General features: G+C 41.6%; 1 pseudogene; it reads left to right on the forward strand.

Moving 5' to 3' along the window:
• Nucleotides 1–1,895: 1,895 nt before the first annotated feature.
• On the forward strand, nucleotides 1,896–19,781 carry LOC139645432 (granule associated Rac and RHOG effector protein 1 pseudogene; annotated as a pseudogene).
• Nucleotides 19,782–20,261: the final 480 nt, after the last annotated feature.

Below are 20,261 nucleotides of genomic sequence, written 5' to 3' on the forward strand. Positions count from 1 at the left end.
CAACTAGCCTGGCTGAGTGGGACCAAGCAGCTCAGGGGGAGAGCCTTTTGAAGGGCATCCAGTCCAGCAGCACACTTGCCCCTCCTACAAGTCACACTATATCCAGGGCTTGTGCATGCCACTCCGCCACACTTTCCAGTGCATGCTGATAGTGGCGGGTCACCAGTGCAACAGCACACAACGTCCTGTAGACAGAGTTGAGTTCAATGTGCTGCTCAAATGTCATGCTCATATCTATTTGTATTGCCTGTAATGCTGGTGATCTAGAAATGTGAGTTTATTCCACTGTTGCACTCATTGTAAGCCCCTCTGGATAAGAGAGTCAGCTCAATGTCTAAAATGGAGATTACTTTAAATACATTAGTAGTAGTCTTAAGTAAATTACAAAGGGTTTATATTATAGGCAGTAGTGGATAGAACTTGCATCATATTTTATAACCATATACATAGATTTAATTAGCTAATGTTCTTATCTATAGCAATTTGCATTGGATGCTATGGCAAGGAGTGGGGAATATTCCAAAAAAGCAGGGGGTAATAGTCTAAGAAAAAAAATCTGATTTTCTGAGATTGAAGTCAGAAATTTAAGAGTTTTTTTCTCACAATTTTCTGACTTTAATCTAATCTCTAATCTCTCATTTTTTGCAAGGAACCAAGTTGAATCACTTTTTATTTATTTATTTATTTTTATTTTAAGCCTTCAAATACAACAAATTGCCAAATACAGTTCTTTCTACAACACCAGAGTTAGATGACTATAGTACATATTAGCATATATGTCATAAGACATATCCAAAAATAGATCTAAAATAGAAATGATAATACATACATTCCAGGGGTTAAATTACTTTACACTGTGTAAAAGTGTTCTAGGCATTTTTTATAAATATTAGAGATTTGGAGAATGTCGCCAATTCTAATGATCTAGAAGATGTAAAACTAGGTGGATCTTGTTGAGAATAGACTTTGCAAGGTCGGATCAATCAGGTGGAACACGTCAGTCCACACGTCAGCGAGGAGGTGCAACAAACATGGCATCAAGTTTACCTAGGGACAGACCTGTTGGAAGAAGGCAGTGAAGCTGTGCACGTACTGGTCGTAGGGCAGCATGGCGTGGGTCTCAACATCCTCTTATCCTATATCTTCTCATATGGGTAGTGAGCCATACTGGAGAAGGGCAAATATAAAGGAGACGCACACTCACCAAATTTGGTTAAGAATAACAAGAAAAGAAGAAAAAAATATTTGTGCAAGCTACAGAGTAAGCTTTTGTCTCCCTCTAGTGTGTGATAAACAATATTACGTCCTGTACTCAATACACCAAAACGGCCACTTGGGTGCGATAAAGTCCACAAGTTATTGTTGGGCGCATCAGTTCATGGGTGTGATCAGCACCATATTATATTCTTGAAAAGTTTCCTAGACAGCAGTCTACACAAGGTACAGACTTGTTTCAAAGGCATCATCTTACAGTTGCTTTTGGTGATAATAATATTTGAATGATCTGGATTAGTTTTGAAAAGGGTCTCAACTTTTGTCGTGTATTTGAGTAAAAGGGCGCCCCCAGTCTAGATAGAGAAACGTCTCATCAGATGTACACACAGAAAGGCGCGTCAAGCTAACCGGAGATTACCAGAGTAACACTGGAAGTGAGGTGATTACGCCTTTAAAATAAAAGCAGACGATCTGTCACTTTGAGAAAACGAATAACAAGTATCAGAGAATTTTATTTGTAACAAATTTCTCCCTAAAATAGTCATCATTTTCACTTTGGCACTTTGTATTACTCAAAAACAGTTCAAACATATGTTCTTCTGTAAGGGTTTTACTGTGAAAGTTGTGACAGGAAGTATCATTTTGTTATTGTAGACGGCTTTACACTGGTCACACAGACAGGGGATTCGCTGTCAAGAGGGTGGATGCCTAGAGCTGGTGAGCGATGCGGTGATTAACTTATCGTTTACTAACGTTTATGTCTTGTGTTTCACTGAAGCTGTCCGTGATTTTCCTGGTTACGACGACATTGACTGTTGTTGGCCGATATCGGAATCCCACCGTGCCAGTTACATTTGCCTGTGCTTTCTCTCAACGCAGAGAATCGTGTCGCAGAGAGATAGCTGGGTAGCTAACATTAGTTAGCTCACTTAGCTATTTAGCTAGCCTGGGTTAGTACCGATATAACGTAGTACGCCCATTATCGGACACGTCCCTTTCTGACGTCCTTCTTTGCTTATTCCCGCAACAATTTGACGACGAACCCCCACGAACAGTCAGTTCACAGTTTCCAAACAGGTTTACCAATGCATGTGCCATTTTCTATATGTCGAAGTACAAAGCCAATTTGATCTCTTATGGAAACAGGCGCATACGCCTATGCTAGCGCAGTACGAGAGATTGGCGGCCGCGGTTATTTCTGTTTCCTCGGCTCCTACGCCTTGTATCAGTGGGAAGCGCTCTAGACCAGATCCATATGTTGTCAACAGATAGTTGTGGATGAACGGAGAAATTATGCCGGGGTACGGAAAGAACAATAACTGGCATTACGTATTAACAATGACCGGGTTTAGCTGTATGTCCGATAACGGACCTAAGGGTTCGAGGTTTTCTGCGCTGCATCGGTAATCGTCCATCACGCGAAAAATATAATGTAGGTTACACACACAGACGGTAGATACATGGTTTTAGAACTGCTCTGTCAATTTAAGTAATTGGTTGCGGTTATACTGATAAAATTGGTGGGCTTCATGGAAACTGCGTTAGCTTGCTAGCTAGCAAGAGTGTCTGTCTCTGTGTGGCCAGTGGGCGAGTGTCAAAGTGGGGAATGCAACGGACCCAAGGTACCGGTTAGCTAGCGTCTGTGTTCGCTGTTGTATTTTTGTGTCATTCGCTTTTCAATCGTTTGCCGTAATGCTGCATTGATGCCGCGCAAGTCTGTGCGGCGAAATTGTATTTAGGGCGTTAAAAGGCCGTATTAATAGCTTGCGACATAGTGTTCCCATGACTTGGGCCATGTCATCTCGGAGAGTTTCGATGAAACTGGCTAACTGCGCTTGCGGGGATTCCATTACACCTTCCTGCTAAATAGTGATCGGATTCTTAAATAGTGGCTTTGCAAGTAGAAAACTAACCATCTACCCAAAATCAAACTAACGTTAACCAACGGGTTAGTTTTCGGTCTTATTTAAGTTTCTATATTGAGGTAACAGTGCTTCGCAGTTGCATTCAAGGCGAATCGCCGGATAGTAGCCGTGCTGCTAGATAACGTTGGTTAGTTAGTTAGCTGCAGGAGGAGTATTGTCCCCCAATGCAATTTACAGAGAAATTATGCAGCTAACTCGGGTACTGGTTTAATGCATGGCTCATGCACCAACACTCGGGAAACGGTTTCTTTCGTCTAGTTTTAGCGAATCGTACTCTGTCAGCCAAGGTAGGAGCACCACACAATGGAAGTGATGGTCGTAGTATATTTGTATGGTCTATTCAGTGCAGAGGAGATTGTCTAGAACTTGCATTAATAAATAACGTTGCCCCACTTCTCTCGGGGGGTGTACTACAGTCTAGCCAGAGATCTGTCTTCTGAGATCATGTGGAATGTGCTTCCTGTTTGGGTCGTTGGAGTTTGGAAATTAAACTAGGTAAAAGCGACCATTTACCACTTTCTCAAGTTTTGTGTTTATAGATTTATCAGAAAAATAGGGGCGTTGTCCGTGGCTATGTTGTGTAATTTCTGATCTTTTTATCATTTAAAATCACAATGTTGTCAATGTTAGATTTGTAGGTTTGGGTGTTGCCCTGTCTTTGAGGTACTTGTCATTATTTGAATGAGGTGTCTGTATATTGGTAGCAGTTCATTGTTGAAGGGGGTATTATCCAGAACCAGATAGTTTTTCATCACTTACAGTGGCCACTTAGCTGGCTGGTGGATTCTAAAAGACAAACTTAACAAGCCACAGCCAAATTTCACCAAGAGGTGGCTGGTGTTAAATTTACCCCTGGACCCTGGTACTTATTCTAATATAGGGGTAGATTGATTTTTGCTGCCATATTACAAGTATATTACTTAAGTTTATCTGACAGACACATTTTTTCTACAGAAGAGGTTGGTGTTTCTTTTAGTAACATTTCTCGGTGATCTTTGGTTGATAATAAATCTAAAGTAGTAGTCATGACCTTTTGACCTTTGAAACACATTGAAAATTGTTAGTGCTGTTTGCCTTTGTAGGGCAGTTTGGATGGCGAGTGGGGGGCCCAGTACAACTTAGACTGACATTACAATCTTAATTAAGTTGCAAATTATGCAGTAGTTTCAGACATGGAAGTAGGCATACATAAAGTAAATTGCCATTGTTTTGTTTTGTTGTGTTTTCTGTAGGCTTATACAGCTTTTGTAGAAACAAGCCCAAGCCTATGTGTTGACATTTGCCACAGCTGTGTCACTATGGAAATACGTGCTTTGGTCTGCAAAATTCCTGTCTGTGTGGACGCATTCTCTCCAATGGCTTATTCAATTCCCTGCCTGAATAGCCATTACCATTGGTGGGCCGGTGCTTAGGCCGGAGTTGTTTTGGTCATCGTCTATTTGTCCATATCAGATGTAACCAGCAGTGACACCTTTCCTTAGTCTAACACTGAATCCGGATGCATGTGTGAGGAAGTCAACCTACAGTCACAAGATTACTGTTTGCGCCTGCCTCGGGTGGAGCACAGCACAGCCCAGGCCTGTGCTGCACCGGCGCTATCTCCACAGGCCAGAATGATATTTCCTTCAACAAAGGAGCATTCTAGTGTTTCTCTTGCTGCACAGTTTTAGATTATGCAGATGAATGTCACAGAAGAATCTTTGATGGGGGATGGGGGGGATTAACCCAGGCCATAGTATTAGGGAGGGAATCAAACATTTTGTGGGGTTTGTTTCACTGTTGTCTGTCAAAAACGGCAATTGGTTAACATGTTCATTGCATTCCAACTTTTGGGAGAATGTGATTGAATTTGCCTTCAGCTTTTTTGAAGTAGGCTAAGTGTTTGTGGCTCTTAGCTAGTTTCTCTCAGATGAACTTCAGATTCTGAGAAAGCTGTCTTCCTCAAGATGATCTCATAGGAAAAACAGGTGTTGCAGGAAGGAAGCTAAATGGTACCTTCAGGTTGTAGAAATAGCTTCCACTCTCTAGGCACCACCTTGTGTATATATTCTAAGAACGGATACTGCCTTGACTATGTTGAAACCATGAGCAATGGGGATAGTTGATTGTGTGTCTTGACAGATGGGCTCTCCAAATGTCCTTACCCAATTGTTAGACAGTGTCAGCAGTACTTCACCTTTTTCATGCTTTGGCGCACTTTTGTGCAGCACAATATTCCATGGCAGGACTGGCTGTTTGCTTGGACATGTTGCACAAAGCTTTAAAGGAATTGAATCAGAATCACTTTAATCATCAGGCGCAATAAATGTACAGAAATTTCTCTTAGTGGCATTGGTGTCAAGACATATTAACGCCTCATAGATTCACTGTGCGTACTGGCATACATGGTACAAGGACAATTGGACCATGCATATAGTGCAAGACATACGATAGTCTTTGTCACTGTGTATACTAGTGTTCTCACGATGACTGAAATTGCAATGCTACTTGAATAATGTTACGAAAGATTGAATTCAGTATTGAGTATTCAGTATTGAGCCGAGGGCATCACGAGGCAAAGTCAAGTCAGTCAGTCAGGTAACGCTTAGTGAGATGTCGCTTTGTGAGGTGGCCTCTAGAGGGCGACTTTTACTAAGAGCTGCAGTATTTCCAATACATAAGCACAAAATCTAAAGTTGGTCGATGTAGAGAAATTGATCTAAATCGGTCATGTGCCTGATGCGCACATCACGTTATGCTTGTCATTTGGAGATGCGCAGACCAGCAGCATTGTGCTCCGTTCAACAGAATCTCCTGGTGTGAAAACAGAACCATTTGCTCCAAACTCGCCTGTGTTAGTAAGTAGACAGTAGCCTGATACCACGTCTTCTGCTGCCCTACAAACGTTAACGGTAGGTAATGTTACCTTGTGGTATTTAAGTAATGTTAGTGGGATTATTTAGGCTAACTGATAACTGTGTCGCAATGCTTCAGTGATTTGAATTGAACACACGCCATGGGTCTGTACAGGATCTGTTGTGTTTGCCGTAGTATTTTCGTGGCATTGAATTTTTGGAAATTAAACTTAGTATCAAAATTAGAATTCTGGTAATTTGTGACACTAGCGTATACATTAAACACTAAATACCACAAGCTGCCAGCCAAGGATGAAACAGCAGTAATGTTTATGGGGCAGCAATGCCTGATTATATGTAATTTTAACATTGTGGCATGGACTGGTTGAGAGCCACTGGAGCCTAAGTTGGGCCTGGGTGCTATACTGTATTTTGAGGTATACCGATTGGGATCCCCACCATGGTGTGGGCTTTTACAATACTGTTAACCAAAATTGTATTGTCATTTGAATCCAGTAAATATAAACATTGCATATTGCAGGAATAGAATTAATGATGAAATGGGAGCAAAAATTAGATGAGGATAGAGCATCTTGAATGAAAGCAGCACTGGGAGAGTTTTTTTTATATACGAGACCTCAAAACAGACATTTGTCTTGACGTCACATGACAGTGTAATATGTACTGGGAACCCCCCCCAAAAAAACCAACAACAAATACTATCAGTAATTGATTGTTGTACCATTAAAAAAAATAGAAAACCATTTCAATATGATATTTTGGCCATGTTGCCCAGCTCTGGCCTAAGTAAGTTAGAAGCGAAGTAGCCTTTGGAGTATGCTATTCTGCCATCAAGTGTTAGGCTAGATAATATCCACCCACTGCACAACGTTTCGCCTGCCCATGCATCAGAGAGATGCAGGCTTGTGTTTTGTGAGTTTGTCTTGTGTGACAGGATTTTCAATTGGATGCACAATACTAACAACACTGTTTGCGTTGTTAGGGGGGGAAGAGGGGGTTTGCTGGATAGGGAGATGTTTCAGCCACACATCCAGTCCAAATCCATTGCATACTACTTTTTGCAGGTGCGCAGCTGTCTCATCTACTGCTTGTTGAATGCTATTTCAATTTTGTACACCTAAACCCAATAGCTTATTTTCTCAGCAGAGTAGAGTAAGCAGCCAGGCCCCACCCAGAGGGAAGAGGCTAGTGGGTTTGGAGATGAGAGAGGGGGCTTCTAGCATGGGAAATCTCACCCATGTCTCCTGGGAAACCAATTTAGGCTTAGCTTGTGGCCAGCTATTTGCCCCTCAGTCAAATATTCCCAGTGAGATGCATGAGCGCTTGTACACTACATAGTTGATCACATAAAACTAGAATCAAGGCTACCATGAAACTCTCATGTAATGTGATACTTTAGTCTTTATTAATCCCTGTAGGAAACTCTTTTCACTTGTCCTTTTCCATAAGGAGGTCACACTACAGGTCAGCTACAGAACAGCAAAACCTGGATCTGGTAGGGATTCAATAACTTGCTCAAGGACACTGCAGTGGGGTCCTCTGGTTAACACATGGTTTCCTTACTCACTCTGCCACCCTGCTGCCCTAAGTAGGCCTATTGTTATGATACTTTTGGTTATTTTGTCAAAGTATTGTAGATATGCTTTCTTCAAGCCCTCAGTGGTAGAGGAGACCAACCCTACCCTTCTTTGCTAATTGGTCTCTGTGTTTCCTAAATACCTGCATATTATTGTTGGACTTTCTGGTGTGTTTTACTTGATTTTCTCATGTTAAAATAACAGTCATGCTGGCTGCATGACTAAGCCTAAATCTTTTCTACTTCCACGGCAACTCCATATCCTGTGTGACTGCCTGAGGTGGAAGAGAAAATTCTTACTTTTGTCCTGGCTAAAAATACAGCACCCCAGTGGTTGGCATGCTGCAGAACCTGCGACCTCAGTACATAGCCTGCTCAATATAGGCTGAGGGAAGCGTTTCCGTCCCCATAGGTTGCCACCAACCTTTCATGAATGGAACTGACGTCAGAGCCTTTTATCACGGCTCTCACTTGTTGAAACCCACCGGCTGGGCACGCTAAACACACTGGAGGGGATATCTGAGCTAGTTCTGTTTGCTTTCAGGCCGTTACTGAAAGGCATCTGTGGTTTGGGGAAAGGCTCTGATTAGGTCACATCAGAGGTCAATGTTTTTTTTATCGGACTTCAATGTCTTAAAGTCCCTTGTCATCTTGCTTTCCCTGATGAGAGTTGCAGTGATAAGTAAAAATATGAAGTCTATATTCTTTTTTTCTTTTTTGCGGTAATGCGTCATATCAGTATTTGAGTGAGGCAAGGGCACTGATGTTGAAATGTGGGCTTACAAAGGCGACACAGACCTGTTTGGTCCTCAAGCATGTCCTTTGTTGGAGCAGCCTGTCTGCTATTTTTATTGGAGCCATAAGCTACTTACAATGTCTGTTATGACATTACAGGTTGGCCTAATATTATCCAGCCTGTTAGCCAACTGCATCAGCCTGTTGACTGCTATGAGTATTAATTTGTTTTCCTTTAAATTCAGTGAGCCACCACAGCAAGAAAAGTACCACTACTGCTAGAGAAATTGTCAAATCTACCAAAAATCTATCTCAGTTTCACTCCAAACTGTACATAAACGGTGCTTTTATCATAACTAGGTAACCAAGTAAAAGTATTTTTAGTGCTGGCACCCACAGTAGAACCAAAAATGGGACCAAACAGGGATAATTGTGGAAACAAAACCAAAAAATACTCCCAACCATCACTCCTGCAGCTGCCTGCAAAACAATTCCAGAGGAAACATTGGGTATTGGTGACTAAAAATCCATGCTTGCTGTTGATATTAAATCATAGCCAAGGCCTATATTTTTCTCCTCTTCTCACAGTCATGCAGCTGCATGTGTGAGTGTGTGTTTTTTCTGTGTGTTGGTATGGGGAGGCCGGAGCCTGCCACAATACTCTCCTTGTGTTCTGTGGGCAAGAGGAGCCTGGCTCAGCTCCTGTCACACAGTTGCTCGCGACACTTGTCCTGTCATTTGGCTTGACCTCCTTGACCTGTCTGCTGATTCTGAGACTTCACTATAGCTTATCTGCCCTATGGAATGTCTTAAGCGGACCCGCTCTTACCAAATAGACATAGTCCTTGTCTTGCTTTTCAAACCTGAATGTGTGCATCTTTTATTTATATAGGCTATACTTAACTCTACAGAATGACTTTTTGAGAAGGCATTTTACAATGTACTGTTGGTTTTCCTGACCTGCTTTTTTTGTGCTCGTTTGAACCCACATTAAGAGGGTTCTGGGGAAATGCATTCCTTTGCTTCATTGGCAACAGATGTAGAGGAGGACATTTTTTTCTTTGAGCTGAACCTTTTGGAGTTTCTAAAAACGGTGTGGTGTGGAGTGTAGGGCAGCTGTTTTGCCCGTGGAGGCTGAAATAGACTTCATGAGGGAGCTAATGCCGGGCCTTTGGCTGGAGCGTCAGAGGGCCTGTCTGTGCCTCACAGCGGCAGATGGATAAGGAGCTGTCAGCATGGGTAACAGCTGCCCCATCCACAGCTATTAAGCTACCTAGCTGTGATGTGACAGAGCCAAACGGATGGGGCTGCATATCCAAAAATGACTGCTATCGGTACCATGGGCGGCAGTAGCCTAGAGGTTAGAGAAGCAGGCTTGTGAGTGCAAGGTTTGCTGGTTCAAATCCCCGGACCCGTTGGGAAATCTGAGTGGGGAAAGTGAATGAAAATAACAAAAACAAAAGTTTACCAACATCTTCCATCGAGGTGCCCTTGAGCAAGGACACTTATCTGCTCCAGCGGGGCTGCTCAGTGCCTAATAGTAGAAGGCTGTGGTTGCACTGGGAACCTTCCCAGGTGTGGATGTGTATGAATGCAAAGCAAGGTGTTGCTGAAAAGGAGTATACATGCTCGTTCAGCTTTCCCTGGATAAATAAGTTAAAAAAAAAGTGTTTTTTGGTATAAGCATCAATGTTTAAGGTATTGAAACAAGAGTTCCACTTTTCTTATTTTTTATTTGTATTGAGGAAATCAACGAAGTATGGTCTGAATCTATTTAGAAAAGCAGTTGGCATGTGTAAATATTCCACAGATTAATTTACTCTGTTGTGTAATGAAATGTATTCTCATTCAACAAAAGAGAGTTGTTGAAAATGTAGTGTTTGAGAGCTGGTGTTGAAACTGGTCTTGGCAAAAAATCCCAACGTTTCCCAGCCCCACATTGACAAAACTTATCAGAGGTGAACGGCCTCATCCGCCTACCTGCACTTCCCAAGTTGCCATCTTACCCCTTCCCTCTTACCCCCTCCCTCTGGGCATACAGCTGCCGCTGTATGGCCAGAGGTTTGCACAGACAGGTAAATCATACTTGGGAGCTTGACGTTTTTGTAACTGGCGACAGAGAGCTCGCCCCAGGAAACCTAAGCCCTCTTCCTGTTGAAGTTGAGCAGCTGAGATGTGCGGTGAGTGGGGAAGTAGAGCTAACATTAGCCCTGAGCAGGGCCTGCTGAAGGAAGGACATTAAACTGGGCTGGCGCAGTGCCAGTGCAGGCCGAGGGACTCTCCTATCACATGTGTTTGTTTGGGTGCAATCTCTAATACGATGTGCCCTGCAACAGGAGGCTGGCAGCCAGTGGAGCTACAGTGAGAAGCCAGCAGGCCTCATTAATATTCATGCTGTGTCTGCTTCTCTAGGGACAACCTCTGCTTGCAGAGTTTTATATCCAGGCAGGAAATGTAGACCACATACTCTCTAATAAAGGTACATAGATACATTTTATCGGTCAAGAACGAGCTGTTCTCTGGGTGAGAGACCAATGTTGCTGGTTGACTCAGTTTCCCTATGAGGGATACTTTAATTTCACCTACTACCAAACTTAATGGTTATGATTATGCTTAGTTTGCTTTATAACCACATGAAGTTACACTAAAATAATAAATAAATGAGAGAAAAGAAACCATGTAGGAGGAGCCAATGAAATACAGAGGGCTTATTAGTTGAATGTAGTTTATTTGCACAGACATAAAACATAGAGTGATGAGAAAGCATAATGTCATAAAATTTAATAGGGGCTTACAAAACATCTAACCATTAAACAACCATTCAAGATAAAGCAAAGACACTATTGAATGAATTGAATTGAACTATTGAATGACACCCCCACCACCACCACCACCACTAAAAAGTATCTAAAACACAAATTATGATAAAATAACACAAATTGAATGAACAAGTTGGCCTGTTGTGTTCTCTGTGGTGGCCTCAGTGACCTGTTTAGCCTTCTTCCACTCCCTCCATACATTTCTGTTACTTGTTCTTTGGCCCAACAGTGTGAAAGTGTCAGAACTAGATTGGCTGGCTCCGGGCTAGCCAGGCTCAGGTTTCCTGTTTACCTCTCCGACGCTAATATCCTATTAACTGTGTCAACTAGCAAGCATTGTGGGGCATCTGGCAGGTTCTCACAGTGGCTGTAATCCCTGGGATTTAGATGCCGGGGCTATTGCACTAGTTAGCTGCTCTCTCAAACGCCACTAAGTAACAAGTAGACTGTTCGCATAAACTATCCCCCCTGCGTATGCAAATGCAAAAAACTCCATCCTAGTGTCAGTCCCTCAGAATCAAAGAGCAAGGGCTTCTTTTTAAATTCACCATTTTGCACTGACGTCCAACAATCATGCAGGGAGATATCCATAATAGAAGAGAGAGAGATACAAATTTCTCTACCAACAATAGCCTCAGCAGACCATAATGCAATGTAGCCACAGCTTGCATCTTTGCAGATCTGTTGTCGGTAGTGTGTGAAATACAATTCCCTCTTCGACAGCTTTTTTTGTAATTTGAACAACCGGGCACAGCACTAGGGCTGGGTACTGAAGATTGGTGCTTTCTTGGCACCGACTGAATCAGGTTGGTACTCCCGACTACCAAAACATTTTAAAATATTCAGTGCCAAAGTTCGGTTCTGTAATGGTTTATTTTACATAGTATTTAATCTAGTCACCATACCTGTTCTTTTACTGAAGTGACTGATGATTGGCTTGCTAGGTAACTACTTGCCACAGGCAGGAAAAACAAACTTGTCCAGGAGTGAATACTCAATGTCTTAATTTTGTAATTTCTTTTTTTAATTATTTGTTAGGAAAAAGAGCTGTTAATATGGTCAGAATATGTTACATTGTTGTATCATTTCAGTCAAAGCAATCTACAAATAAAATTTGACTTTTAATTTAAATGTAGTGTGAAAAATCAAGAGAATAAGTGTAAGGTGTGTTCATAGCTTGTAGCAATTTTGTGCTAAACTGTGAGTTTGGTGAACGGTTACACCCCTAATTTATAAGCAACCTTAGTTAACACAGCAATGTTTTTTTTCGAGCTGTGTCCAGAAGGTCACTGGTTCAAATCCGTGGACTGCCTAAGGAAACTTGGGTGAGTGAAGTGAATGACTGAACAACGACTGTCGCAGAGCCCTTGAGCAAGATACGAAAGCCCCAGTTACTCCAGGGGAACTGGTGTGTGTGTGTGTGTGTGTGTGTGTGTGTGTGTGTGTGTGTGTGTGTGTGTGTGTGTGTGTGTAAGTAAGTAAGAAAGTAACCCTCCCTTCCTGTGCAACTGTAAATAATAATGTGTTCTCGGTCAACTTGCTTGGTCAAATAAGGGTTAAAAATGGGAAGCTTGTCTCTCTTGTTCCGTTCGTGAGGAGGTCACTGGTTTCCCTCGGCCCTGTCCCTCCTCTCTCTGGCTGGGGACCAATGATGGCGGAGTGATTTTGCCGGGCGCACCCCGCTGTTTGTGAAAGGAAGTGAGGTTTGAAGGTCAGGTGCACGTCAGCGATTAATATGGGTGCGTGATGGAATCTACGTATGTGTGGTCGGTATGCAATCGCTTAGCGTAGCCTGCAACAACAGCGTTGTCGCTGGCGTTATCCAGAGGAAACGCAGGGACTGGTGTTTTTTTTGTTTTTTTTTTCCCCAGGAGTTGCTTCTCCTCTCTCATCCCAGAACATTGAAGCTTTCAGCATGGCACTGTGTGATAACAGTCTGAATGTTCCACTGCATGATATCCCTGCTGTGTAGGGGACTGCCTATCTAACAGATAAGTCTGTGATGTTGATGTTTTGTGTCCAGTGTAGGGTGTGATACCATTGGGCAATGCCCACTAGTGCTCTAGATGACAATGGAACATTTAGTCTTTTTTTTCCTTTTGAAAGCTACACTTGTTGGCCTACTCTCTGTCATTGTAACACTCATGAGAAAAAAGTGATTTAACTTTTATGGTAGTTGCGTTGTAACTTAAGCAGTTCAATGTAGGTTTTTGTGCTACCATGTTTTTGTTTTTTCAATCTGGTATCTGCAGGTCCTTAAGTATGAAAAGTCTTAAATGGTTTTGTGCTGCATGTCCACTTGGATTAATACAGTACAGGGTTAGTAATACAATATGCAAAATATTTCTCCGGGCAATATGACCAAAAATATTTTTTCATATTGATCAATATTGATTATAATCATGATATACATTTAATAATTTATTTATTGAAATTTATTGAAAATTTCCTGGTACAGGATATAAATCCTCCACACCAGACTCTACAACTCAAAACAAACAACATACATACAACATACAACAAAAAAATACCACAATATAGTTTTTTAAAATCACAATAATTTCACAGATAATCACAAATAATCACAAATCAGCTTTATAATTATACAAAATATCCTTTGTTGACCAGAATTTATCCAATCTGTTTTTAAAAGAATTAACTGAAGGAGCCTGCACTACATCCTCTGGAAGCTCGTTCTATGCTCTTACAGCACGAATTGTGAAGAAGTTTTTTTCTCTTTTCAGAGAAACACCTTAGTGGAAATAATTTTACAGAGTTCCCTCTTAACTCGTACCTATTATTCCAAAAGTGGATGACAGGCTTGGCTGTGGTATCCTATATTCTGTGAACAAGCTTATAGACCTCAATCATGTCTCCTCTATGTCTCTGTATACTGGAGTTGGTAGTTGTAATTTTCTTAACCTCTCTTCATATGACATCTCTTTCAGACCTGGGATTAGTTTAGTAGCTCTTCTCTGAACCTTCTCAATTTTTTCTGTATATATAAATTTATAAGGACACCAGACCGAACTTGCAATTCGGCTTAGGACTAAAACCTGAAGAAACATCATTACAATTAAAAATATGATGCTATTTATTATCAGAGCCATCTGGTTAAAATATATTAAGCATTTAACAGTACCAACATGCTTTACATTCAGATTTCCTCAACAAGGCAATACAAGCCAACCTACAACATAGGCTCCCTATGTTAGTCAACAAAAATAGGCATGGAGGAAATTAACTGGTACAGTGTGACTCCTGTCACATCTAAATGCCTCGGTTTCAGACATCTCTCTCTTGTTTGTTGGGGCAGCATACTGAACATAAAATAAACTCGGAGAGAGAAAACCACCAACAGCTGAACAATTCAACAACTTACCCAACCCAAAGATTTCATTCATGTCACTTAAATTTTATCTGAAGTTGTCCTCTTGACCCTGAAAACATCCCCATAGGATTTGGAATCAATCAATCAATCTATCTATCCCTCTCAATTTCTGTGTTATGGCTAAAAAACTATAATCGTCTAATGGCAGAAATCCCAGATCTGGATCACTACCAAAATCAAATCAATTGTTCCTTGGCCCAAGGCCGATCTTTCCACCAAATTTAATGGAAATCTATTCATAAGTGTTTGAGATATCCTGCTGACAGACAGTCTAACTAACATTGACAATAACATAACCTCGGTAACATAACCTTGCTGTGGAGGCAATAAACAGAAATTAAAAATCACCTTGTTGATGATCTTAAAGTAGTTGTTTGCTCTTAAACTAGATGTTTGCACAGATGCATTGGCAATTTTCTGTTTCTCTTAAATCAATTCACACGATTGTTTGCTCAGGTTGAGCTCCAGCATTTCTGGCAGTGGAAGGACCGTTAACAGGTTGGCTAGTGTTCAATGGACGACTGAGGCTAACATGATACCGCAAACTAAGGCTGTCAGTTCCCCCTAAAAATCAAATTTTACTATGAATTGACTGAAATGAGTCAAATTCTACTGAAATTCGAATAATCATGCTAAAATTGATATAATATTGACATTGATGTAAGCAGGGCAGTTTTAACGGATACGTTCTGTCCAGAGTTTATTCACAGAATGTGATTTTTCTGTTATTCTAATTTCTTGAAAGATTTGAGTTGGTGTTCTGCTGAATCTTTTACTTAGGTGAATCCAAATATCTTCCAGTCATTGCTTGGAGAAATAGGAGGAGTAGCAATGTCCTCATCCTCCTTCTCTGGTAACTCAACAAGCGTGGCCAAGCGTTGTTGTGAGTGGGTGTACCTCAGCAATGTGCATGCTTATTTTTGTTGCCAGGTTGACTGTTTGTATTGACAGTTTCTCTGTAGATTGAGAAAAAAAACACTGTAAATTATATTATTGTAAATAAATCCCAAAAGTTTATCATCGTTTTTGTGGCAAATATTATTGTGATAATTATCGAGATCCTTTTATCACCCAGCTCCAATGCAAAACATTTTCTTTTTCATAGTTTTAGAACTTTCATTATCCCTGTTCAATCAGAAACAGGCTGGTTATGCCAGCTTTGTGTCTTTATTTTGGTTTTTAAATTGATCTTAAATTAATTTCCATGCAGCAAGAGTCTTAAAGTCTTACATTGGGCTATCTGAAACCTGCAGATGTCCTGATATCACAGTCTGGCCTTTGGGTGACCTTGAGTTAGGTTACTGTCATTGCAGTGCTAGGTGGAGGCTTGCTGCCAAATTTCCCTCAATCATGAAAATGGAAAATTTTATGTTCATAATGAAATGAAATGACCAAAGGGAGAAGCACCAGTCATCATATAACGCTTGGGTTTTGAATGCGGGTATTGTGACTCCTACTGCGTGTAGCTCAACAGACCCTTCAGTGTCTTCCAACAATGGCATTTCTCTTTGCAGCTGTGTTCTGCTAAACCAGACAGTGTCAGGGATTCTCTTCAGAGACGCGCTCTATGAGGTACTGTGTTAGTAATCGTCTAGAAATGTCCCACAGTAAACCGCAGCCCTTTACTGAACTGTAATATAGTATTGGAACTAATGTTGGAGAGATGTGATTGAAATCATTCCCAAACTTTCAATCAGAGCAGGAAAATAATCTTTTTTTCTGTATGCTACAATGGCTAATAAATCCTAAAATGTTAGGGATGTAATGGTAAATTCAGCGGTTTGAATTGATACATAATAGTGAGTTCACAGTTTATTATAACAATATTTTGAGTAAAATCTGAATGAAGGCCATTGTGACTTAAGAACTCCCTTTTTATTTCTGTGGGGGAAAAAAAACAAAAGTGCAAACCATAAACAGGGTGACTACAGGTCTCTGTAAGTTAAATTTGAAACTTTTAAGACCTTTTTAATGCCAGTTCAAATAAAATTTAAGACCAATTTAATCTACAAATAAAAGAAAACAAACATGCAAAACAAACAACAAAGTATAAATCTGTGCAGCCAGGGAAATCTCTCACTAGAAAAGTAGTGCAAAGAGAAACAGCTATGTTTTGAGGACCTCTGAAACCATATTTAAAACTCAAATGCAACATGTACCAGTGACTACAGTTTTTCATTGTGACGTTTTTGTACATCATGCAGCGTGATGCTAGTGTGTTACCTGTAAAGCAAGGCTCTTTTGTAATATTTGTAAATAGTCTTACAAACATCGATATTTGATCGTTAACTAATAGTGCAAATCGATCAAGATTTATCTGGAAAATGTGCATCCCTACTTGTCAATCTTGTTGCCGTTTTCTTCTTTAATTGGGAACCCAAAATTCTGCCACACGGCGGCCATGGCACTCAACTGCCATCACTGAGCCTCAGGTATTTTCATTATTGCAACTTAGAGCCATGCACATTAGTGGAGCTGCATGTGGATGTGTGTTTGTTAAGCTACAAATGCGATTACTCTCATGAACATTTTAGTGTTAAGCCCTATGTGGACAGGATTAGTTTTACTGGGGAGGGAGGAGTAATGCAGTCATTGCAGTCCTGATTTCACGGACTCCGTGCACCCAATTCTGCGTATTTTACCTGTCTTTAAGAGCTTTACGAATTTTATGTTGATGTGATCCTGCTTTTTGTTGTGGTTCAATATACCAAATGCACAGTGGCCTACTGTAGTACCCCATATCTTCATCTTCTCTTGGTGATTTTTTCATAATTAGGCTACTTTATGAAGGATTAAGCTCAAGTAATGAACTTGTCACAAAACTTGAAATCTTAAAATAAACTCCTGACTCCCGCAACGTATTTTGTGACTAATGTGTGGGCTTTAGGCAGCACACCTGGGCAGGCAGATACAAAAACTCTGCATTAAAATTATCAACATATCAGTGCAATCGTTTCACAAATGCGAAGACTCAAGCAGAATGAGGCGTGATGTTCAGTCTGTCCATCAGGTGCAACAATGATGCAAATGTCTAACTCTGGGATGCCTCTGGTTAATGAGCAAGGATACCCAAAAAGCTCGCTTCCTCGGATAGGCTGTGTGTTGGAGAAAAGGCTGCGATTGATGAGAAATTAGACAGTATTGCGCACCAGGCTTGCGGCGAAGGTTAAATTTCAAAATCCGCTGCTAAATGAATGTAGCGGAAACACTGTTTTTTTTGCTCTGTTTTGACTTTCCTATTCATGTTAACTTTCTGTATTTCTGTATGTCACATGGTACAAATTTATCAGGAAGTAGCTCTAGAATGTACTGTCGCATGGAGTACTAGTGCTGAAAATGTACCATGATATGAGTTTTTTCAGAACCGGTACTCTATTTTGTGTTTTACGTCATATTTACGTACATATCTTCTTGCGTAATATGCAGACTTATGATGGGAAATCCTCATAAAAACGTATTTACTTATTACTGTACTATACTATACTATTAACTAACATTTAGGTCATTTTATTGATGTATGTTTTGTTCACTGTTGTATTGTTTTACAATTGAAAACCACAATACTTGGGCTGGTATCAGTATCAAAGTAAAATTTTTGGTACAATGACAACACTACTACAGTGAAGTGAAGTAGCTGCTTACCTACTGGGCATGTTTTAAAGGCCACTCTTGTTTTTTAGGCTCAAAAGAAGAACAATTGAAACGAAGCTCATCCTTCCTCTTTGACTGACGGTAGCCTTCTCTTCTGTGTCTCTCCCCTTTCCTCCCTTAGGAAATGACCTAGAGGCCTTACAGATACATTTGTGCTTTTGTCGCTCTAATCTGCATCCGCGGAGGGCAGCGAGATTTGGAAGCACACTTGTTTCCGCGGTGAGTAATAACTACCTCAGCCAGCAGACAGGGGGGGGGGAACCAGGAAGCCGGCGGAGTTTCCAGACAGGCAGACGAAGCTATCAGCTGGCCACTTGCTCACCTAACGAGCCCTGCTTGGTGAAGAGGACTTGAGACGGACTGGATCTGTCTGCCCTTTGCCTCCCACAGCTACTCTACCACCCAGTACATAGGAAGAGCTGAAGCCACATCCTCTCAGAGCCCAGCATTCACTCGCCTGTTGTTTTTTTATTATTATTGTTATTTTCCCTCCTTGCTGTTGACCAGTGTCTCATTTTTCATCAAACTCATCTTGCTTTTTTGCTTTCGGCTTTTAAAAGATTTTCTATTTTTATTAGTGCAGGCTGATACAGGTTTATACATGTACATATATATGTATATATACTCTATATGCTATACAAAGAAGGATTTTTTTCTGTTCCCATTTTGAAGGAAAGGTAATGCACTTTTTTCTTGACCATAGTGTCACTTGGAGTAAAGTAAAGAGCATTTTCGACCTCCACCACCCCAACATTTATGAGTATTCTGTTCAAAGCTGAAAATAGGGACTGAAGGTGCGTCTCTGCTGGTTCTGTTAGCCTGTTCTGTTAGTTCTGTTGTAATCTGCAGCAGGGCTGCATGTAAGCATTGCACTCAGCCTGCCAGTCTTTTTCAGTGCCCTCCCACCTCACCCATCTCTCCGCAGCCTCTCTACAAGGCATACTGAGATGAGCCTCTGGCAGGTGAAACCCTTGAGCTGTCTTTTCACATAACTTGAACAGTTCCAGGACTCTCGGGTTGGGTCTTTTGTTTTGTAAAGAGAACGAGAGCTCTTGGCTGGCCAAAAAACCCCAAAACAAAACAGGAGCTTCCGGTGCCGTTGCACCACTTATGTATTGTTGTAGTGCACAGGAAAGTAAAATGGACTACAAGCGGCGCTTTTTGCTCGGCGGGTCCAAGCAGAAAGTGCAACAGCACCAGCAGTACCAGATGCCTGAGCTGAGCCGGACCCTCAGCGCCCCCCTGGCCTCTTCTTGCTCGGCGTCTTCGCCCATGGGCACTGGGGTGGGCATGCCTGGCAGCTGCCACCCCCCTCCTTCTGGCGCCACTACTGCGGTCGCCGACATCCAGCAGGGCATCTCCAAGTACTTGGACGCCCTCAACGTGTTCTGCCGGGCCAGCGCCTTCCTCACAGACCTGTTCAGCAGCGTGTTCAGGAACTCTCACTACTCCAAAGCAGCTATGCAACTGAAGGACGTGCAGGAACACGTCATGGAGGCGGCCAGCCGGCTGACTGCAGCAATAAAGCCTGAGATCGCCAAGATGTTGATGGAGCTGAGCGCCGGGGCTGCCAACTTCAAAGACCAGAATGACTTCAGCCTGCAGGATGTGGAGGTAGGCTCTCATCCAGATTAATACTATCACACTATAGCCATTATTACAACCACTGCACACACACCAATATGTCTCAAAACCTGTCAAAGCTGTGTCACAACATTGTATTGACCTAACCTGTTGAAGAATGACAACTTTGTCTCATTTCCATCGCCACCAGACAGACAACTATTGACATTCAAATCTACTGTTTGCTCTCCCGGAAAGAATTAGTTAAGCTCACAACCTGAGGTGCTGGAATCGAGCACCACCTACTTTATCATTTTCGTTTACCCATGGCCTGTCTTGTAGTACTGGTGCTAAGATGCTTAGCTGCATACTTTTAGAGTGTCTGGCTCCGTGATTCAGAGTTTCCTGGCTCAAATGGGACTCTCACGCCCAGTGTTAAGCTGGTGTCAGGATCTGAGGGTGAGGTGTGAAAAACACTGAGGATGTGAGAAGAGAAGTCGTTCTTTGTCACTCTGAATGCCACACCGTCTT

Source organism: Centroberyx affinis, unplaced genomic scaffold (genome assembly GCF_046629955.1).
Source record: "Centroberyx affinis isolate AG114_WGS23_722 - 3 ecotype Tasmania unplaced genomic scaffold, CSIRO-AGI_Caff_v1 ptg000860l_1, whole genome shotgun sequence".
NCBI lineage: Eukaryota > Metazoa > Chordata > Actinopteri > Beryciformes > Berycidae > Centroberyx > Centroberyx affinis.